General features: G+C 37.2%; 1 long non-coding RNA gene across 1 annotated transcript in view; it reads left to right on the top strand.

Moving 5' to 3' along the window:
- LOC141741815 (uncharacterized) overlaps nucleotides 1–17298 on the top strand; it is a 66359-nt gene extending 49061 nt beyond the window's left edge. The window contains exons 2-3 of the long non-coding RNA XR_012586485.1: nucleotides 1824–1935; nucleotides 15932–17298. This is a non-coding gene — a long non-coding RNA (uncharacterized LOC141741815). The remainder of the gene's footprint in view (nucleotides 1–1823; nucleotides 1936–15931) is intronic.
- The last annotated feature ends 5377 nt before the right edge of the window (nucleotides 17299–22675 follow it).

The following is a 22675-nucleotide window of genomic DNA, read 5'->3' on the forward strand; positions in this document are numbered from 1 at the left end:
TTAAACATTTCGCATCTCCTAGGGCTTACATCCCCATGTCCTGGCCCACTCCATTGTACTGAATCTTGTATAGAAGGGCCAGGAGCTGAACAAGAGCTCCGTGCTCTTCACACAAATAGTGCCAGCAAAGAAACAGAACAGAGGTAGGAAATAATGGGAAGGGATGCAGTAAATCTGTGCTTGCAAATGACTCGTGGAGCAGTACACTTACAGATAGTCAGTGTGCTGCACCCGGTGGTGTGTAGCTTTGTAAAGTCATCTCTGAGACTACAGAGCTGGGGAGAAAAAAAAGGGTTTCTGTGTAGTAATTGTCTTTGAGAAGCCTACTACATGAGTAGAGGGTTGCAGAAGTTTATCATCACAACTGCTGTCCCTCTTTTGGAATTCTTCTAAAACTATAGTTAAAAACAAGTCAACAGAAAGAAGTAGAGAAGAAAATTTTGCCGTCTGACTTAAGTAAATGAGGTTCCTAATACCAATCAGAAGTCATTAGCTGTGTAGATCACAGAAATCACTACAGATCCATTAGAGTTTTAGCATGACAGAACATAAGTATACTGACAACCTAAAAGCTGCACTGAATGCTTACTGCCATTGCTACTAGGCAACCAAATACGGTCCCCCTGTGAAGACATTTAGAATCTGTTGTAATTGACATCTTTAACCTCAAAAGATCAGGGTAGAAAATGAAACCCAGGTCACCAGAATAATAAGCTTTCCTGTATCTCCTAATGCTTGTGTAGTCATGCCACAGAAAAGGGAATGAATGTTGAAACCACCTAGTAATGTCAAAGCATACTTGAATGCACCCAACAATATACAAAGATTATACGTGGGGTAAAAAAATGAGGCTAAGGAAGAGAACAGTCCTCCTTTGGAGGCAGCCCTATTTACTTATCTCCCATGTGTCTTCTGGTGTAAAAGAACATTTGAGTGGACTACATCCAGAGTGAACAGAGTGAGCTGTGAGTCTCCTTTGAAAGTACTGCTCACTCAGAGGGTAAATATTGTTTTAACTTTTTCTTTGTAGTATTTGAGTAATGTTATCCATGTGAGATTTACTGAGGTTTTTATATAAATATTTTAATATTAACATAATATCCTGTACTATATAAATGTTTTAATCTAGATCTTGCAAAACCAAAAAAAAAGGAAAACCCCCAAACCCTGAGGCTAATCTTTCTGTAAAGTACATGTCTGGTGTTTTTGTGGCACTTTTTACTTTTTAATTGACCCATTAACTACCTTCAACTCATGGATTTCATATACTGCTCCCTCTCATGGTCATCTGTGAACGCACTGATTCTCCCCCTCCTGCGGAGTGGAGGTAAGACTATTCTGATATGGTTCCTGGAACAACACGTGGACTGCAAATGAAGGCTCTTCTTCGTTTTCAGATTTTCATTGATCTGACATAATCTTGCCCATTATTTTGACTTTAAAGATTACTGAAATGCAGAACAATAATCCTGTTTTACATGTCATTGTGTATTATGCTGGGAACAAAGCCCTGAAATCACAGAAGGGCTTATTCCTGTTCACATTCAGACTGGAAGCAGAAATAACATAAATATTGTTGAAAACAGAATGATATATGAACTGAAAATTATATAGAGAGTAACAAAGCTATGCTGTATGTTCCAGAAGAGATGAGGTGCTTCTGTTTGCTTAATAAAGGTGTAAGGCAGTATGCAAACTTGCTACAACATAATACTGTACTGAAACACGGGGGCTATTTCTACAATGTAAGGGGTGACTGTTGAGGCCATATGTAGGCCAGACATGAGCGTTTTCCACCTACCCACGTGCTGTGGTTTCCACAGGAGGAAAATCTGGGTGCATGGTGTGGAGGGAGCCTTCTTGCTTTCTAATGAGATCTCTGGAGACGTGCCATGATCTGCACCTGTCCTGCAGCGTACGAGTCCAGAAAGACTGGTGAGTTTGAAAGGTGGAATTAGTTGTAATTGATCACTTACATCAAGTGTCAAAACTATACCTCTTTGCTGTTTTCTGCAGTATCCTTGCATGGCCAGAGGTAAGGCGTCTTATGCTACCAGCTCTGTGGTTCCATCTGCAGCCTTTTACTTTGTTTAGATTCATCTATTAACTTCACACTGTAACGCACACTTTCTGTTGTGTCCGGCAGTTAAGGTTGTGGGTTTTGTTTTTTCATTACTCTTGTGCTTTTTCAGGGATGGTGAAGAGACAATGAGGTCTCTTGGTTCAATGAGGTTCAATGGATTGAACCATATAGTCGTTACATCTTGGTCTACTGGTGACTCTTCAAAAATATTTAGCAGCAGCAGGGAAGTGCAGGTGGATGAAATAAGCCCCTTGATGTCTCAATTCAGCTGTGACCTGACCCCTAACATCCTCTGTGTATCATAATCAACAGGGCTGACAAACACTAGACCGTAGAAAAATTGTGGCATTGTTTTTTTGTCTATTCCATAAAAACTAGCTAAAAAAAGGGGGTAGCAAAAAAGTGGATTTCAGTCCAAAGTAGTGAGAATTTGGTCAGTGGAGTAACTGAGAAAGCTATAGTAGACTAGCTGAAATAAATGCTAGATAGAAATAATACTGAAGGAGTAGAAAATGGAATAGCAATTGAAGTGGAAGCCACTGTATAAGGTCAGGTTGCAATTCCAGTATATACAACTGATGATCCCTGGTCATCGATCATTGATCGAGTTCTGTTTCATTTGTGGAAGAATTGTTTCTATAAAAAATTAACAGAATCTTCAAATACACCCGAGGAGGATCACTCTTTTCCCCCCTGTTTTGGAGAAAAATTAGTGAATCAAGACCAAAACACTGTCTCAGTTTATTAAATTTATTTATATATTTTTGTTTCACACACAGTGTTCCTTCACAGTACTAACATATTCTTTGGTTTTCTTTCCTGTCGCTGTATGTATAATTAAACGAATGGGGGGGTTATGTATTCAGTGGCAACAGAAAGATTTCTGCAAGCTGATTTAAATTCACTGGAGAGGGAGAGAGCGACAAAGATATAAAATGATATTTATTTGAATGATGCATTGGGCTACGGTGGGTTTAAGCAGTTCTTACAACTAGCACAAACAAGCGGGTTGTGTGAATACCATTTTAAATTGAAGAGCACATTCTTGCAGCCTTCGTTGCAGCATTTCTTCCTGAATTACTGGTAATTTTCTGCGCTCTGAGAGCACTATATAATCATATGTGGTCAAAACATTGCACTGGGAAGCCTAATAGAAAAGGAATTCAACAAAACCAGGTTTCTGCAAACCCAAAACTGTAGCGTGAGGTCAAGAATGGAAATGGCAAATTTATGAGATAGTATTTGTCTGATTTGGGAAGAAGGGAAGGGTTTTTCCATAGTGGCTAACAGAAAACTGTTTTGTTTAATGTCTTGAAGGTGCCTGTTTTGCCATAGAGATTAAAATCTTAATCTCCTGGTTAGCTGCTTATTCCTATTGTATAAAAAAAACCCAGCCCTAGTTCCAAATCAAGAATGAACTCCTGTGAGCACAAGGGGGGTGAATTTGCGTATGCCGTCTGCAGCGGTCTCCATTTTGAACAGGTGATTTCCTAAATAATTCCTTATCAGAAAGCTTCTTTGTAAAGTTTTGCTGGCTGTGCAAAGGATAAGATATATTCAGGTCGCCTTTTTATCATCGTCATTCTGTCTGAAAGAGAGAGTAATAGACATTTTGGTATATTTCTGAGGTTTTTGTCTACACAAGAAGAAGGGTTTATTGTTTCCTTTTTTTCATACAGGAAATAATTATAGCTTATTAAAAATCAGCCAAGGATCTTAAGATGTAAAGATATTTTCTAAGTGTTTTCCATTCTCTAATACTTATGTGCATATGGTATTTTGTAGAAATACAGTACAATGCTTTAAATTGACAGAAGTTACTGAAAATGTAATTTTAACAAAGCTGAAGAATTTGAAAAGTCACCAGTAAGAAAACCAGGATCTATCTGCAGGGGTTTGTTTGTGTTTTGTTGGTTTTGGTTTGTTTTTTTTCCTCTCAGAGTGATATTTTATTTCAAACATATTTACTGCTTCTAAAGGCTTGTAAAGTAGAATTTTTGTGTAGATATTGTATTTTGTTTTTTTCAAATCTAGAATGTCTTAGCTCAAAATATTTTTTTTCTGTTCCTGTTGTGACTTATTTTGTTTTGTAGCAGTTATGATTGAAACATTTGTCCCTTTATCTTTTGAGTTTGAAACTTGAAAATATTAATGATTGATGGTGAGACCAAACAAAAGAAATTCAAGGATCCTACAGTGACACTAGCTTCATTTTAGGATGCCTAATTCTCTGTTAAAGAATTGCATTTTAAGCATGTTAAAAGTGATCTAAATGGCGAGCTTCTGCTTTAAGCATGCTTTGTATTTCAGGAAGGGGTTGTTCTGCACTTAGTAAACTGCATTATCTTAAGCCTTTTTTTTTTTTGGTGAATAAAAACATATTAAAGCAACGTATTGAGAAGTAGCTGTTCGTTAATCTGCTGTGCTGTTGTACTTCTATATGGGATGAATCATAAGCTATTGAGGAAAAATCACAAAGTACTTCACTTTATTAAAATATGAGAAGCTAATTTATTCTAGTGCTAGTTGTCTGCAGATTCAAAAAAAGTCCTTCAGAAATCAATGTTTTTCATTTTCCTCCTGACTTGTCAAGGTGTCATTAACATGAGAGCAAGGATAGCTATGTTGAAGATTTTGATTGCTTTTAGCTAGTAAAAAATGTGGATGTTCATAATTCACACAGTCATTTACTTTTTGGTATCTTTTATGTTTTCTCCTGTGCCTTTTAGGTAAACACAAATCCTTCCTTTATAAAAATATTTTTAAACTTTTAAGTTGTAAAGTTTCAAAGAAAAAATTAGTCATATTTAGATAAGTGAGATTACAAGAAGACATAATAAGCATCCAGCGAGTTATGACTCTACTGCGTAAGTCTTTTTCTACAGATGCAGAAAATGAAATAGCATCCCACAATCTGCGAATGTGAAGTCGAGATTAGTCATCATTGAAAAGATACCATTCCAGTGCACTCAATTTGTGTGTCTCTGTAATCTGCCAGTTTATCTCTAATCATTAAGCTTGATGCATTTCCCCATTTTCTTGGTCTTCCCTGAAGAAATCTGTGGTTTAAGTTTCTGAATTCCCAGGCTAGGCTGATGCACGCTCTTCAGGTATTTCGGAAGGTGTCTCAGATTGCATTACACGTCATTCATATCCCACTCTTCATGAAAGACTAAACCTCTCCAGTCCTGAAGTAGGTCGTAAACACTTGTTTAAATTCCAGTGACATAGGTCCTTTCGTGAACTTCCTTCCATTCCTGCACGGAAGTGTTTCCACTAACATAAAGTATGGTCTGGACTGGTCTTCTTCCAAATAAGGTATCTTTAAATAATCTTTCCAAGTTTTTAGTTACTGTTCTTTCCTAATACCTAATCCCAGGCTTCACAGAGCAGGAACTTTAATGACATACAGGATGTATACATGTTTTGTAACTGTTATTTCACTCAAGCTTGTCAGAGAATAAATGCAAGTTTAATTTGGAGACAGAAAAACTAGAAACTCAGAAGGACTCTGCAACATTTTAAGGTCATAATTTGCAAATCCTTGACTTTGACTAAGCTTTATCTACTAATTTGTGCAAATATTTGCAAGTATTCTTTATTGGGCGGGTACATGTCATAGTGCCTAGTGGCAAAATACTTGTTAGGACTATAACAGTGTTAGGAAGAAAGGCAAACTAGAAAGGGCACATTTTCAACTATGCAAAGTATAAAGCTTATGAAATTTGACTGAAAGAGAGTGGAGAGAAATAGTCTTAATGCAAGGGAAACTGTGAAAATAATTGAGCTTTTTGACCTTGAAAGTGGTCCTGTATGAGGCTGAATTCTTGCATAGATAATATAAAAAATAGGAGTGTTCAAATGTTATACATCTATACTGCATTATCAAGGAGGAACAACTAAAGATTTAGGAGATTAATTTTCCTGTCATCTTCTAAAATCCTTGAAGATTCATGATCTTTCATAAAACTCATGTGGAAATGGATTAAGCTTTGCTCTTGTCTAAAGTAAAAGACTCCTTTAGAACAACTGCAATATTGATTATTTTGCCATCCTTTTTAGATAGCATCTATGTAGCGAGTGGGAAAAGTATACTGAATATTAACCGTTCCAAAAAGTTTTACCCTAATAAGTTTGAAGCAGCATCATTCAAGCTTGAATCTGTTGTATTATTAGTATTATTTAAATATACATGAAAATATTTGCAATAGGAGTAGTTTGTTTTTGTAGTGCCATGTCTGGTTTTTGTCACTGATAGTGTGTGGAAAATGTTTTACTGTCACTGCAGTTTCCAGAGATAACCTTATCTTACAGAACGGTTAAAATGGAGAAGTAAATGATGAACCCAGCCCTGCTATACTATTAAATATTTCTTCTCTCGTTGCTAGTAAATGCTATCAAAAATAGTTACTGCAGTTTCAAAGAATGGAATTAGAACAATATGCATGAGGTTCATACAGTAGTAAAGTTCTTAATTTTATCATTCACTTTACTTTCTTTTAGTTATTTTAGCTTTTGTATTGTTTAACTTTTTTAGTGGTTTGTGTAAGACAAATTATCAAAAAAGGGGTTTATATTTGTTTGTTCAATAAAAATCTGCTTTCAACCAAAATCTGGAAAGAATTATATATCTTTAATAGGAGCCCAAAATTATCTAAGAAATATTAGTAGATAATTAGTTTAGAATTTGCGCTGAGGGCTATTCTCTTTGTTCTGTGCAGAAGTCTTCTTGCTGCATGAGGTTTGGGATGTAGTAGGTGAAGTCCTCAAAGGAAAACAAAGGCCAAAGCAAGAACGATGTATCTTTGTGACACAAAATCAGAGATACTATGGTCAGGCCATGGCGAATGGCTCTGGCTACAAGAGCAGCTAAATAATTAGAGGAATGAGAAAAATACCCCGCCCAAAATCATGAAAGCTTGTACGAAGTGATGTGAAATACAATTATACGTTCAGAATGTTTGATCATCAATATTAGGGCTGCAGCCTTTCTGTGGAGCAGGGACATCTGGCACTGTGGTGTCTTGCTTTGCCAGCCAAGAGGGCGATATCGGAGTAGTGGTCTAATTCTTAATAAATTCTACTGCCAATAAAAGTGAGAGAGTGAGCGTCTTCAAAGTTATTACATTAATTCTGATGGAAAATTATGAAATGGGGCAAGGACAAATAGGTAAAGTAATGTGGCAGCCAAAACCACTCAAGCTCTAAACAAGAAAGGATATACGTAGTTCAATGTGTGTTAATGTCTTTTATTTAATCACCTATAGTAGTAATTAATGCACTGTATTTGCACGTGCATTTCTTACGCTTAGGACTGTTTGACAGTAAGGCTGTTGATGTTGTTTAATGTAACTGTCTCCTAATTGTCATTAGAGGAACGGTTGCTTTGATTAATGAGCAGTTCAGGTGGGCCAGGACTCATTACTGAGCAACCTGTCTGGTCCAGTTCCTTAAAGGTTGGTCTTGCAGAATAACTATCCACTATATCTTGGGATATATTCTAAATAGCAGTAGTATAATAGGATAGTGCAGCACATTCCACGTAGCGGAACAGGCCAACCTATTTGAAGCTGTGAGTGTCTGAATTAGAATGGCTCCTTACCAGTTCTCCTGCTTCTTTAGACCCGTGTGGGGCTGGTTTGTACACAAGCTGTATCACATGCACGCTGTCTCTTTCTTACATGAAGTCATTTAATAAATGGATACTCTTCTCTTAATCTTTTTCTTTCCTGATCTATTTATTCAGGATGCAGAAACTGCCTGTGAGTGACTTGGGTTTTGTAAAACCTCTCCAGCTCTCTCTTCCATTTACCAAAGTTTGAGAAGTGGTTGGTGGCTGGAAAAATTACTTTAGCCAGGTCTAGAATGATGCATTTGACCTTGAATTCATGAATGTAAACTCATCTCAACTTTTTGTGGCCTTCTTTGAATTAACTAACTTCTTGTTGTGTATTATTGGTTGATTAATAATGAGACTGGCTTATTTACCTTCAATGGGAAAATAAATCAAAATTCTTTGGAAACAAATATGAAAACTGCATCTGAACTGCAGAAAAATCCAATTTAGCTCTAATTGATCAGATGCTTGATGACCTAGTTTCAAACTAACACGCTGCTGTGCCTGAAGAAATCTAAGAAGCCTGTAAAAGTAATTAGCAGGGTTGACTAAACCTTTTCTTTTGATTTTAAACTTGAGACCATTTTTATCGAAGGATGTCTACAGAAGAGGTAATGTTACTACTCTTTGTTATGGCAGGAACAAACAAAATTCATTTCACCATTTAAATAAAACAGTTTTTAAAACTTGATGTGAAACAGCAAATATATAAGAAGGAACAGGGCCAGATGAACAACAGTAAATGGAGAGGGTGAGTGTAGTAAATACCAATTTAGTAGTTATCACAAAGGCAAAATATTGTATTTCAGCATGTTGTGACTTTGTGGGGGACGAAAAGTAGAAAGAATAAAGAGTTTTACAAATTTGAAATATCAAAGCATTGTTAGAAATTGAAGACATCACCTGCATTTTTATTTTTATAAGTGATACATGTATTTTAACATCATTCAAACCTGTAAAGGGTAAATACTTTCTTGAACTAGCTTGGAGGTGTGGGATGTTCTTTTAATAGTTCAAGTCAAATCTAAAACATTCATAAAAAAAATTTTCATTGTGGAATTCTAATAAACATTCACAGGTATTCTAACTCATAGAATCTGTGGAAAGACTTCATTACTATTTTCCTGTAATCTTTTGTTTTAAGAGACCACAGTGGGGTCTATTGAGACTGCCTACAGTAGTCATTATTTTATATCGGGAGTTCACTTTTGAGTCAAATGCGGTGCCTGTCCCTGTTTACTGCACTTCGGTTCCCTTTGCAGAGCACGACCTGAGCTCCCTTCACTCGAAACAACACTGAAAGATGTGTTCCAGCGGCACATCCAAGCTGCTCTAGTCCCTGGTGGGCAGTTTGTCCACAAGACTTGAGCTACTTGGAATAAAAAGCCAAAAAACCATGTAATTCACTGTTTCAGACTATAGATTTTCTTCTGCTGGTCTAGACATAGATGTTTTAATCTGTTATCTGTTATTTTTACGTTTGCATCAACTGGCATTTTGTGTCCAGAGTAATAACTTTTGCACAGACTTTGGTTTTAGACAATCCTGAAGCTTCATTGCAAAGGTGGTTACTTCTGAAATGACTGCAAAGCAGGACTTCATCGGGCAGGGTGTGCTAGTGAGGGCTGTGACAGAAGGCATCGTCCCCTGAAATAGGTATCAGAGCTCCTGCACAGGCCCTACGAGTTGACTTTTTCCTACCGAAGTGTCCCCCTTCTTGCCCACAACCGTTAATGATTCCAGGCTGAAACCAGTCTCTGGACATAGGCTTTCCAGTGTTTGTGTCAGTTCTTCCTAATATTGCGGGTAGCTTTCTTACAGACTCATTTCAAGACTGGATTTACTTTTTTGGAACACTTTTTGTGTTCACTTTTGATGCTAAGTGCATTTTTTATCACTTGTACAAATACCAAAGACTAGGAATGCAGCCTCTGGATTGGTGCTGTTTTGCACTGGGGGATTAGCTACAACATATGATCTGAACTTGACAGAGAAGTAAAAAACAAAAAAAACCCTAAAAAACCCGTAAAAAACATGCTATGACATAGAAAACAGATTGAGCTATGACTTACCTTTAATTTTTTTTATGTTAAAAAAAAAAATCACACAGTTGCCCAGGTCCAGACAATTTTTTGTTGGAAGGCAGAATAAATTGAAATAAATAGATATGTGAGAAAAAGCACCTCTGAAAGCAGTAACACTGAAAACAAAGAAAAATATCTCCTAGCAGCGAGGAAGGTGACCTGGGATGCTTTTATATTGATCTTGATTAACTTTTTAAACTTGTGGTCGTAGTTACAACAGTGAAGACCATTTTCAAAATGACCCAAAGCTCTTGGAAAAGAAGCGAAGATTGGACCATCACTCATCTTTAATAGCACACAGACAATAAATTGAGTTTCGTTTCCCTTAAGCCATACAATTTTCCTTTGCATTTTATTTTAAGCTTTAATATTTTAACTTTAAGTTTACACCTCTAATCTGGAAAATGGTTTTTGTTAGTATTTTTATTAGACTGAGTGAGATAAAATGGCTGTTAGTACACTCAAAAGAAAACATCCTCTGTGGTGAAGGTATCTCCTGAACTATGTGAAACAAAAAGATTAAAGTTGACATAATAAATACAGGTCACGATGCTGCTGAGAGACCTCCTTCTTTGCAGCTGGATTCTTCTCTCCATTTTAATAAAGCTATTCCCGAGTTACCGCTGGTGAGTATGGAATGAAGCCCACAGAATCTTTTAACAGATAGCTTAACATTTAAAATTGTTAATGGGTCAGATTCGTGCCATCTTGCTTCTGTAAGAGCAGAGCCTGATAATGTTAATATTTAATATTAATCATTACTATTAGTCATCTTTTCTGACCATTTAAGATATGTAACCGTCCATAGTGTGGCAATATAGTGGCTATATATATCTTTGTGCATAAAAATTTTCTATTATTTTCTTTGGTGTAGAGACATCTAATAAAATTAAATAATTGACTTACGTTTAAGAAAGCAGCTTCAGGGTACTTACTAACCCAAGGCATGAATCTAGGTAGTAACAAAATAATTACTTGCTAATTGGTCTGTGATTACACTTACATAACCCTGTCACAGTTATAGAACATATCCTAATTGCATCTCAAAATAATGGTGTTACTCCATCATGTTACCTCCTGCTTAACTGAATGGAAAATAAAACTTTTTAATTACTTTGAAATATGATCTTCAGATTCCGGACACTAAAGAAGTTTGGTGGTTTGTTGGCTTTTTTTTTTTTTTTGAATGGCAATTTTTGAAGAAACTATTCTGTTCAAAACTAAGTTTGAAGAAAAACCTTATAGTGTAATGAGAGTCTGAAATTAAGCTCCTAATTGCGGGATATTTCTGAACTCTTTATTGTATACCATCAGACTATTAAGGGTAATATATTTTACATAATGATAGCAATTTAGTGAACATTTATCATTGAATATTTCAACTTACAATGTTTTAAGCTACGCTACTAGTCAATTTTAGAAGCTAAAAATGGTGCTTCATTGCCCCAGGGAAACACTGAAGTTAACCTAATGGCATGCGGTAGCACCTTGGGGAGGCTGCAAAGGGTACGCTAAGCGTTTTCTACCTGGGTCCCACTTGTGTTCTCCACCCAAAGCAGCAAGTTGGAAACCTTGGCAGTTCTCTCAGGAGATGCTCTCGCGCCCAAAATCTAACCTTCACAGTTGCTTTCAGCTGTAGACTCAAGACTAATGGACATCTGAATTCCAAATACCATTGGGGAATACCTGTTTTGCAAAAATGTAGATATAGTGATGTGTATGGTTTTCAAAGCTGAAGCCTAGAAACTTTAAAAGCTCCTGAATGCCCACATATGGAAATGATGTTGTTTCCAGCAGTGAACTGTGGGAGACATTTAAATGGCATTTAAAAACCTCCTTAAAGTAACAGTGTCATCCCTTTAAAAAAAATTGAAAAACGTTGATTCAGAGGAAAAAAAAAAAGTGTTTCTTTGTATTCTTACGTTACATAAAAATGTAGAAATAAGTAACTTGACTTTCACATTACTAAACCCAATATAGGCTGCCAGGCTAAAAATAGATCACAAAGATCACAGAAGAAAAGCTAAAATAGATGGGGGAGATAGGAGTAACATCTGCTAGATCCAAAAAATTTTGCAGGGCCGTGGAATCAATGCTGCTGTTCTAATAATCCTTTAGTCCCCATGATTGAAAGCAAATATGGAAAGAAGAAAAATGTTTTTTTCTTATTAATTTCTTTCGAATAATTCACTCACAGCCTAGTGGCTGCTTCGTGCACATTCTATTTGAGAATAGACTTGCTTGGAGCAATATAGTTTATATGTTTGATTAATCTCAGTAACTGAGGAAGCATAAAAGGATTAGTACCATGTGTTCTCTTATTTCTGCTTCATCCATTAGTTCATAAATTACACTGAGAGTTGGTGTTTATACAAACTTTACAAATCCTTAAGAATTTCTAAATTGCTCAGAAACCGGTTCTTTTAAAATCCATTTAGTTAAATAGAGAAGGAACAACAATGTGTTCCAACTAAAAATATATTCCATACCTGATTTTTGTTAATCTGGGCCAGCTCTTATTTAGACAGGATGTGCATTATGAGATTTCTATGGGCAAGGCTATTGGCTTGATTAGCGTCAGCAGTGCTGGTAAGATATATCAGTTCTTTTCTTCTGAGATACCAAAAAGAAATTGTTTCTTCCGTCCCAGTGTATTATAGAGAAACATATACCTCATCACAAAACTCTCCTTCCATCGGAATGAAGGCAGACTAATTTGATGGGTATTGCAGCAAGATATTGGGCTGATAACGAAGGCTAACCATATGCTCAGTGGTGCTTAGAAGAGGCACAAGTCCATTAGTGTTTCTGCTGTTGCTGCTGCCAGTGTTGTCGAGTATTATTTCTGTAAATAGTTGCCCTCATGGTCTGTGTATGCTGTAGCTGTCTGGGAATCGCGTGCGTACAGAAGGATGAAAGAAGTGCTGGAAGGGTAGAGACTGATACTGCGGAACTTGATGTAATAGCAGACACTGAGGTCTTCCGAAGTCTGGACTCCATCCATGACTGTATCGTGTTCACTGCGGTATCATTACTTTCAATTGCAAACAAGTGTTGCAAGCAGGTTGTGGCACTGTAAACTGCGTTGCTGTCGTCCAGCGCACGTTCCTCTGCAACATCACTGAACAATTTTCCCTGCCTTCCTAAGTGACGACTCCTGTCAGGTAGCTTCATCCTCATTTCTCTCTCCACTGCATCTCTGTGTCCATTCGGGGCTCTTCAGACGCTTTATCCTTCATTATCTGTAAACGCATGGAGAAAATTTTTCACCAGAGAAATTGTTTCACGTAGCAGGGTATTCGTGGCTTCGCTGGACAGTCTGAGGTAAGGTATGGGAAAGTCGTCTTTATTTTGCACTCCTTTCCCACTGAAATTCTCCACATTTATTTGTGATTAAAAGCCACTTAATTGAGAGATTATGCTCTAGTGTGTCAATTTTTGTTATAGAGTGTACGTTACTGCACATCTTGGTTCTAAAGATCATTTAATAGCTTAAAATAGGTGTAGTAACGAGCATATGAAACCTTACGCGTGACTCTGAAGTCTTACTCGTGTACAAAAATGTTAGACTTGCTGAAGCTGATGCTTAATTCAAGCCTCACTATACAGAGGAACCTTTTCGAACAATTTTAACTTTTTCTTTAGATAACTGCTTTAGAAGTTTTCAGCCTTCTTCCGTTTCTAAATCTGCTGCTGAAACGCATATTTCTCTCTCATCTGTTCTGACTCGCCTCTTTCCAATCCCTAATGGATTCCCCCTGCCTGCCCTTGAGTTATAGACCATTTCTGAAATGCTGTATGACAGCACTTTCTTGCAGTGTTTTCAAAGAAGAAAAATTGGCTGTTTGTCTCTCAAAGTCCTGGAAAAGAACTTTTGCTCTTAGCATTTTCACGAGGTAGAGGGCCAAGGCTGGTTTCTCATTCCCATCAGGTGGGAAGACGGTACAGGGAAGAGTAATATAGATAACTCTTTAATCAACGTCCCAGTCTTGCAAAGCACTAATCTTTTAAGGGTAGTAAGTGTTCTCAGGTCCCACAGAAGGTAGCGTAAGCCTAGCGCACTCAGCACTGTCCTCAAGATCTGAAATTTAATGGTGTTTAGTCTGAACCGGTACGTATAGACTGAAAAAGATTCACCATATGGAAATCAAGGCAGCAGGAGGTAGGTGGTGCAGCTTGCTGATGTACGCTCATAGTTAATAGCTTTCCTTGTTTCGTACATGGACAGTAACGAGCGGTAGATCTTGCGTGTTTTTCCTGCTGTTTGGGAAGGTGTTTAGTAACACATAACTTTTTCTCTGTGAAGGGAAATAATTGAATCGGTGCAACCAAATTGCCTTTGGTCTTCTCAGCGTAAGCTCAACACAACGATCTGTGTAAGCCCATCACTATAAACAGATTTGCTGTCTTGAATATATAAGTTTTTACTGTCTTTGGCACATGATATTCTAAAACATTCTTAAAAATGTAAATATTTTTAAAATACGGGCATTAGAAATTGCTCTGTTGTTATAACAGTGACTTGGAGTGTTACACAAAGCTGTTTACCAACCCTTCCTGAATGGTTGAATGGTTTAGTTCAAAAAGCTAAGGATTTTCCTTTTGTGTATTTATTGAGCCACAATAATATTAATTAGGGGGATATCTGCTGAATTGCTCTTGGGTCCTTTCAGCTTTGTCTTTTATGTACCATTTGTTGTAAAAATCTAAGGGGATTCTGTATTTCTTAAACTTCTTATTGGAAGGACTGTTTAGAGATACTGCCCTTGAAGGTACCACTCAAACATACTCAAAAAATCTAGTTCCCAGTTGTTTCTTCTCCGTGTTCTTTCTCCACCCATTCTTTGCTCTGCCATTCAGCCTTTTAGGATGCCCAGATTATAATTCTGATGTCCACCTTTTGTCATCACAGGAAATTTTGCCTTTGGATAGTGCTAAAACTCACTCTGTAGGGTTCTGCTAGCGCCTGAGCGTAACACTATGCAGTGTTTGTTCCGAATTAGTTTGGTCTTCCGTGTATGGCTTTCAATTCCACTATACTAAACTTAATTTTTAGTGGTTCTATATTAAATTCTAATTGTTCATCTACAAGGAATGACCCATAACAGAGTTACCTCTTTCATTCTTCCCTTGAAATTTGACATCACAGAATTACCAGTGTCTTTTGGGGGGAAGACACTTCAGAATGAAACTTCCACTCACTTAAGACTCTTTTAGGTGTTTTGATACTTGCATCCTTTTTCTTGTTTCCTCCCAATTAATTTTTTTCATCAGCAAGTCCTTGACTGAACCATTTCGAGCAGAAGAGATGAAAAAGCATGTAAATAGTGAAGTGATACATACGTACAGAGTGGGTACAGGTGGGTTGTTCTTTGCAGATTTTTGCGTTCAATGATACTTAAGGCATTTTAATATCACAGAAGCAAGCTAGCTCCCCTCCTGCAGCTGAACAACACCAAAGTGCAGTTGTGAGGGTTTTAATACTGACAGAGCACTGTGTGCAGTATTTTATCACTAATTTCTCATCCCTTCAGCCACATGCCATAGGCGAGTTCTGTCTCGTGACTGATTCTCTGTGTCTCTCAGATCCTTCTGAAAGAAGTTCTTAATCTGAGAGTGGAGAAGGGCAAACTGTATTTTACTGAGTGAGAGTTAAAGTGGTAGAAGGATGCTCAGTTAGGGAGAAAAAAGGTGAATATGAAGAGGATGAGAAAAACACTTCTCTAGTGCCTCTTCATCGGTGATCCCCAGATGCTTTGCAAAGGCTCCCAGTGCTCTGCATTGGTTGAGAAATATTACGCACTGAAAGCTGAGTCAAAGAGGAACTTCGAGTGTGGGCTACTAGTGAAGGCTGCAACCAGTCCGTGGCAGAGTCAAAACCAGTTGCTCCATTAGAACAGTCTGCCAGTGCTATTTTTGTGATTTTAATCTATGGTTTCTGAATTCTCTTTATACATGAAGACCCACTGAGAAAACAGAGATGAGAAAGGGAAGCTATGAAAAGGGCATGAAATTTAAGCTAAAAGGTACTACCTTTTCATGAGCTGTGAGCTCCTCTCCCATGGCCCTGGCAAAAGCGGAGGGCTCTTGCTGCCTTGTATTAAAAGTGGAGACGGTTCATCTCATGTACTAATTCCTTTTCCACAGATCCAAGTGATAAAGCTGCCATTTGAGTCAAGCCAAGTGAGACTGTGTCACTTGTGGGGGTGACTGATTAACAAACGAGTAAGCGAGGATCCTGTCAGCATTCCAGCTCTTCCTGTACGGCGTTCAACAGAGAACTCCTGTGCTTACTCCTTTCGCTGTTTCTAAGGGAGAGAATACAGTTTTCTGCAGTAGCAAAACACAATAGTTTCCTTCAGGAGCTTTGGCTGAAATAGAACTGCACTGTTTGGCCATAGCAAAATTAAAGGAGGACTACAGAGTCATGTCTAATAATGAAGAGACAGAAATATGGAGTAGCTCTGCTTCCAGATTATATTAATATCTTCTTTTTTTGGTGACCTAGTAAAAATGGAAATTCAGTATTTATAAAATCTAAAATGAAATTTTGAAGAAGATACTGAAGTTTTTTCTGAAAGAAAAATACAGCTGTGCTTGGTCTAAGCATAAAATGAAGTCTTCTGTAATAAATAGTGGAAGACCTTGAGAACGTACCTCTCCATAGGCATTGCTTCTAAACATGATATAGCTGCATATTACTTCAGAAGTAAATGTTTAAAAATAAAGGTAGAAATCTTAGAAGTTTTATTTGATTATATATACTTATACCATATATATATGGAGATGCCCATATTTGTTGTTTGATTGCTGACCACGTGATTTCTTGCTCTCAAATGTATTACTGGTACTTCATCTACAACTTGCAGTTTAAGCATCTATTAAATATTTGATGTGCATCACAAATAACCATAGCTAATGCTTATGCATACGTTTTCCAAAATATACTTTCAAGACACGGTATAGTAAATTTAAAGTGGAACAGAAGCATAAAAGTTGCATTCTACTCTGAGTTTGCAGTTGGGTATTTTATGACTAAAGCTGTTACTTCCTTAACACTTGATGTTTATCATTGGATAAGGAAAAAAAGACACCCAGACCCAACAGAAGCACCCGGACTTTCTGTAATTAATCTTAACATCTCAATTTCAAAACATATAGATGAAAGGGTTATTATATCAAACAGCCATTGTGGATATAAATATTATTGTGGGTATAGCTGAAAATTCTGTAAAAGTACAAGTAGTTTTGCAACCAATAAATGAATTGGAATTAGTTTATTGCTAGCATTTTTATTTTAGTATTGAAATTTTCCTGCTACAGTCTCAAAAGAGTACTGATACAGGGGAAGACACCTTTATAAAGTATTTTATGAAGCTTTATTTACAACCTGCTAGAGAAATAACACCTGAATTGAAACATTTATGTGGACATACAAGTTCTTGAATATGAATTTTAGCAGTTACTCTGGACTTGTGTTTTTATAATACAGAGCAAATTCTACCCCTTCACCTCCTCCGATGAGAGTCCAGATGCCAAACTTGTGTCATAAACTTTTTTTATGCCCTAGTAAAAGCTTTGTGCATCCAGAGAGCGAGTTCTCCTGGGACTGTGTTTTTCCTGGGGGAGGGAGGGGAGAATTTTTCTCAGTTCTCACTTTGTCAAACTCAAAAAGACAATGAAGGCAAACACAAAGTTAAAGCAACTGAGTGTAAATAATAAATGTACAGATATCGTTGTGGTGTTTTTACCCCCATACTGTGGCTTTCTATTAATTCGGTACTATCAATGTGCTAAAGATGGTTTATCTTAAGGATCAATTTGTATGAAAACTTCCCACTTTTTTTATGATGTAGTGATCACAGGTGTGTCAACGCAGGGAAAAAAATAGTACAGTAAACTGGTATTTGAAAATATCCAGCTGTTCTTGTTTGTAAATTGTATAATACAATCAACTAAAAATTCTTTATCGTAGCATATGTCATAGCTTATATCACTGGTTTTAAATAATCGTAAACCACGTTCTTTTTCCGCTAAACAAATATTACTAGATTTGAACTTTATTTACTAAAGATAATCTAATGCTATTCTCTTTTACTCTGTTCTTATGACAACTTTGGACACTTTGGAGTATCTTCCTCTTGAAGGTAAACAAATTTCTCACGTGGTCTTTCTGACTTAGACATTAGTGTTGCCTGGATACAGCTGGTGCTATTCAAATAGTCTGCTGCGATGCTGTCAGCATAGCCATTTTCTTACATTGATTTATAAAGGCATTATCGGTAAAAGCAGCTCAGGCTTTTACATGAGCAAAGGGTAGGAGCCAATAGAATGCAATTTAGTTACCTTCTTACGAGAGGTGTTGGTTTCCCAATGTCTTACAGCAAAGGCAGATATTTTACAACAGATGAAGGTTGAATGCTAACAGTGTTCATGTACCTTTTAGCATTACTGTCCTAGGAGGCATCTTTCAAATATCTGAATCATTCACTAATTTAAAGTCTGCAAGTTAGAAAGTTAAAAATGCCAATGGTAATTGTCAAATCAGCTGAGAGATGTTGGCATTTTACAGCTAGCATTTTTGCAACTCTCTTAAGTTTTCCTAGTTCCTTTCTTATATTCTATATTTTCAACCTTTATCATGGCAACACCCTAAGAGCTTTGGAGATTTACACTTATAGTGCACGTTACTGCAATAACCTAAATCACAGTGATCCAGACTGTCTTCATATACCAGCTTAATATCTCTGTGAGACTTGAAAATTAAAACCTTAAAATAGTTGATTTCACTTGTACAAAATATGACTTTGTCAGTCGTTCCACAGTTCAACTCCCGCACTTCAACAAAACAGAACTCTCTCGGAACTACCAACAAATGGGGATGGCTGGGTGAACACCTAGAGGAGGAGATGGTACCGCCAGCTGAGCGTGCTGCAGGACTCGGCAGTGAAAAGGCAAAAATTAGAGTGGCGGTCACAGCAAAGCTTGCAGCAGTGCATATGAGCGGCACTCTACGATTTTAAACAGGATGTAATTAACATATGAAAGTCACTGTTGAAAAGAATTTTTGGAGCTGAGAAGCAGGGTTTTATAAATCTTAGTGTTTCATGATTTGTTCTCTGAAGCATCTGGTACTCGTCATTGTTTGAGGCAGGATTTTAGTAATACCTTAGTCTGCTTTATAATAGCCTGAATGTAATTAATAATTTACCATTGAATTTCTTAACACAGCGCACACTATGCTCCATTGCAAACACTGCATTATTTACACAGCCTGCAGTAGGGGACTTAGACCAGGGACATGGTGCTTCAGCGGATTTGCAGGTGTCATAATGGTCATTTACAACTAGGAATCGGTTTAAGGCATCTGAAGTTCTTCTCTGTTCAGGCGAGAGCCCACGATAACTCTACCCACCCAGCAGTAGGAGAGCACGATGATGATTTTAGATCAGGTTTTCCCCTGGTCTGTACTGTAGAACTGAGATCCAGTAGATTCTATAGCCAAATTTTACTAAGACTTTTTCTTGAATTGAAGAAACTGTTTCATTAATTCGTTATGGAATGTGGCCTCGTAGGGCAGATCCTGTTAGCAAGTGCTGAGGCTCTCGTGTTCACTGGTGTTTTTTGAAATGGCAGCTGGGTATTTGGAATCTTCAGAAATGCAAGATTCTTCGTAATGAGGGTGAATGCCAGCAAGGTGAACAGACTTTCAGAGAAAAAGCCTTGCTGCTGGAATCTAGTAAGAGGTTACTTGAAGAGAGAGGAGACTGTTAATGCCACTTCCTTTATTGAATAGCAGTGACATCTAGTATTTATCAAATGCATGCAGTTTGCCTGACACAGTGCCTGAGAGCACATTGCGTGCTAACAAAATGGAGGTTGTTTATTCTCGTATTGGCCTGGTGAGCTGGCTCTTATTTAATCGCTGTAGCTGACCAGAGCAGGCCAGTTCTGTTCTGCGTAGCACAAGTTGGATACAAATGCATATGTGTATAGGTCTTTATTTTAGCATAACATACCACATTTTGTAACTACTTGCGCTAAATTCTATGCTAAAATCTACTGTACTTTAAAACAATTTGCATTTAAATTCTCTGTAGACCTTTGCAGGTGAGTGATTTGGGGAAGGGGCTGTATTTGTGCTCTATATGTTCAATTCATACCACAGTGGGGCCCTCAACTCCCAGATTGATCATCTAGGTGCTATTGCAATAAAAAAGTAATAATGATAATAATAAAATTAACAGCTATAGTTAGCTGTGACAAGCTGAGCATTTTTTTTTTCATCTCCAGCTGGTAGAAAATTGCAGTACATATTTTTCTCCAGACGTAGTCTTGTACTTAGGCTTTCCATTACGTGGAAAAATATCCCTGCATTTTCTTGCTCGCTTTATCTGTTCGTCTGCTTCAGTGACCTTACTGATATGGAACCTTGTAAAGTAGTGAACTAACACTGACAGACACAGGAGGTCAGACACGTGTATTTGCTGTAATGAGTGATGCTTATATGCTTACATTAGCAGCAGTGTTACTTCCAGACTGTTAGATAAACAGGTATCAAGGTTGAGTTTGCCATCATTACTGGAACTGCTTGCATGTCTCTGCTTTTTCTGCCTTTATCACTGCAGAAAAGTCGAACAATTTTTGGTTTTGTGTTGTGTGTTTTTTTTTTTTTTTTTAAAGTCTAGATCTTGAAGCAAAGTATGCATTCTCTAGATTTCTTGCTCTGATGAAAATGTTTACTTGTCTGACTCCTCGGGAGATGCGTTGCTGCAGGACGACTGCACTGAGTGCTCTGGCTCTTGCCGTTCATGGAGCTGTATGTCTTTTCTTCACAGACATAGTAAACTCTTCTTTATGCTACTGCTGCTACATGTGCATTTAAAAAGAAAAAGAAGTATCTTTGCTTGCAAAATTAGAATTCAAATCTTTGACGTTTTGGCAGTTGCTATATATAGAAACACGAGAAGGATGTTTTTAACATTCAGACAAGAGGTCTGCATTGGCCATCAGCTGTGGAAGAACAGCTCAAAGGAGGGGCAACATGAATCTCCTGAGAACTGAAGACGGGACGTGCCAACAGAGAAGGTCAACAACAATTTATGAGGGAAAGAGTAAAAGACATGGAACAAGTATAAATAGTTCATTTCTGTTGTACAACAGCCCAGATTCTAAAAACCGGCAATTAAGGGACACAGCTAGGAGCTGCATGTGAACCATCAGTGTATATATATTTCATCTGACACCTTCTTCCATCCATTTATATTGGTCTCCATGGCTTCTTGTGACATCATATTCCAGACTTAGGTGTATTTGGGAAAAAAAACAAAATTCAGTTCTTTAAAAATTTTAGTGGTTGATTTCTAGTTATATAGTATAAGAAATTTTAAACAATCTTACGATTTTTATGTATCATTCATTCTTTATAGACCATGGCCTTACCCTCTTTCATCTGTTCTGTTTCATACTGAAGGGGCTTAATGCAACTCATCTTGTCCTGTATGAAAGCCATACTATAGCTCTTATGATTCTTGTTGTCGTCCTTTGTGTCATTTCCAGTTCCACCGTATCCTTTTTTGAGATGGCATAAATGACAACTTCATGCAGTTTTCAATTGCTGGGGTTACCGTTTTGTAACATAGAGTTCCACAGATCTGAAAGGGAATAGAGTCGGGCCCTTATTTTTGAAATCAGGATATTTATACTCAAGAGCTTCCTTTCTGCCTTCTGTATATGCCTTGACGTAACTGGTGTGAGGGGTGTGACTTGTCTGGAGTCAATATTATAACTGAGTATTTTGGCATTATTATGTTCGGGGTTTGTGTTGTTGCATCCCTCTCTGCTATATTTCATAAGCCTTCTCGATAGGCACTAACTATTGAGCTGGCATTTATTAGGAATTTAGGTTATTCCCCTCTGAGTTTTATTTTGTCTTCCACTGCATGTGTCATGTGTCCTTCTATATTGTACATCCTTCCTTCATTGTTCTTTGCAGTTTGTTTTTATATTCTTGAATCTATCATCTGAAAACACTGTCATCACACTATTCTTTGCCAGGTCGTTTCTGAACTGCCATGAAGATTTTCTGATAATACACTCTCTTATTCTAAGACATCAACTTGATGGGATTTGATAATTCTACATATTAGGACTAAACTCTTCATAAAACTAAGAGATTAGAATTCTGTGGAAAGGGCACTTGAGGTGGTAATTCTAAATAAAGTGGAGCAATTTCTGCAGCCAGAAAATTTGTGGAAGGAAGGATTTTGATTAAGCTGGTTGCAAAGCGGTCAATGCAATAGTCTTCCATTCAGAGAAAGTTACAATTTACCGATTACATGTAGAGGGATGATTTACTTAGATTTTTCAAAGTCCTCCACATCTTATAAAGAGTAGACACAGTGCGAAAAAATGAATAGCACAATGTAAGAATGGGAAACCAACAGCCTAACAAAAATGTGAAGAAAATAATGCGAAGGTAAGTTTACAGTGGATTTATGTATCCTAAACTGTGAAACGAATGGAACAGTTACCATGTTGTCATGTCTAAGTCAAGGTGTAGGCAGAAGAAAGATAGTAGTTTTCATCAATGAGTTTCCTGGGCACGTCTAGGAATTTAACAGGAAAAACAGTTAAATGCTTCCTATATATATCAGTATTTTATGTAATGTTTCCTGGGCCTGACGTTTAGCTGTGTAATTCAATATGAAAACAAATACAGAGCACAAGAAATTAAAAGGTACTGAAATTGAGGAAAAAAAAAAAAAACAAACCACATTTTTAAGTTACAATCTTCAAGTCTCGAAAGCCTGGAATTAAAAAAAGGGGATATAGGGTCAATTGCTCAGTACTATGCAGTATTTAATTAAAATCTACCCTACTGCTAGCAAA

This window comes from Larus michahellis, chromosome 4, assembly GCF_964199755.1.
Source record: "Larus michahellis chromosome 4, bLarMic1.1, whole genome shotgun sequence".
Classification (NCBI taxonomy): Eukaryota; Metazoa; Chordata; class Aves; order Charadriiformes; family Laridae; genus Larus; species Larus michahellis.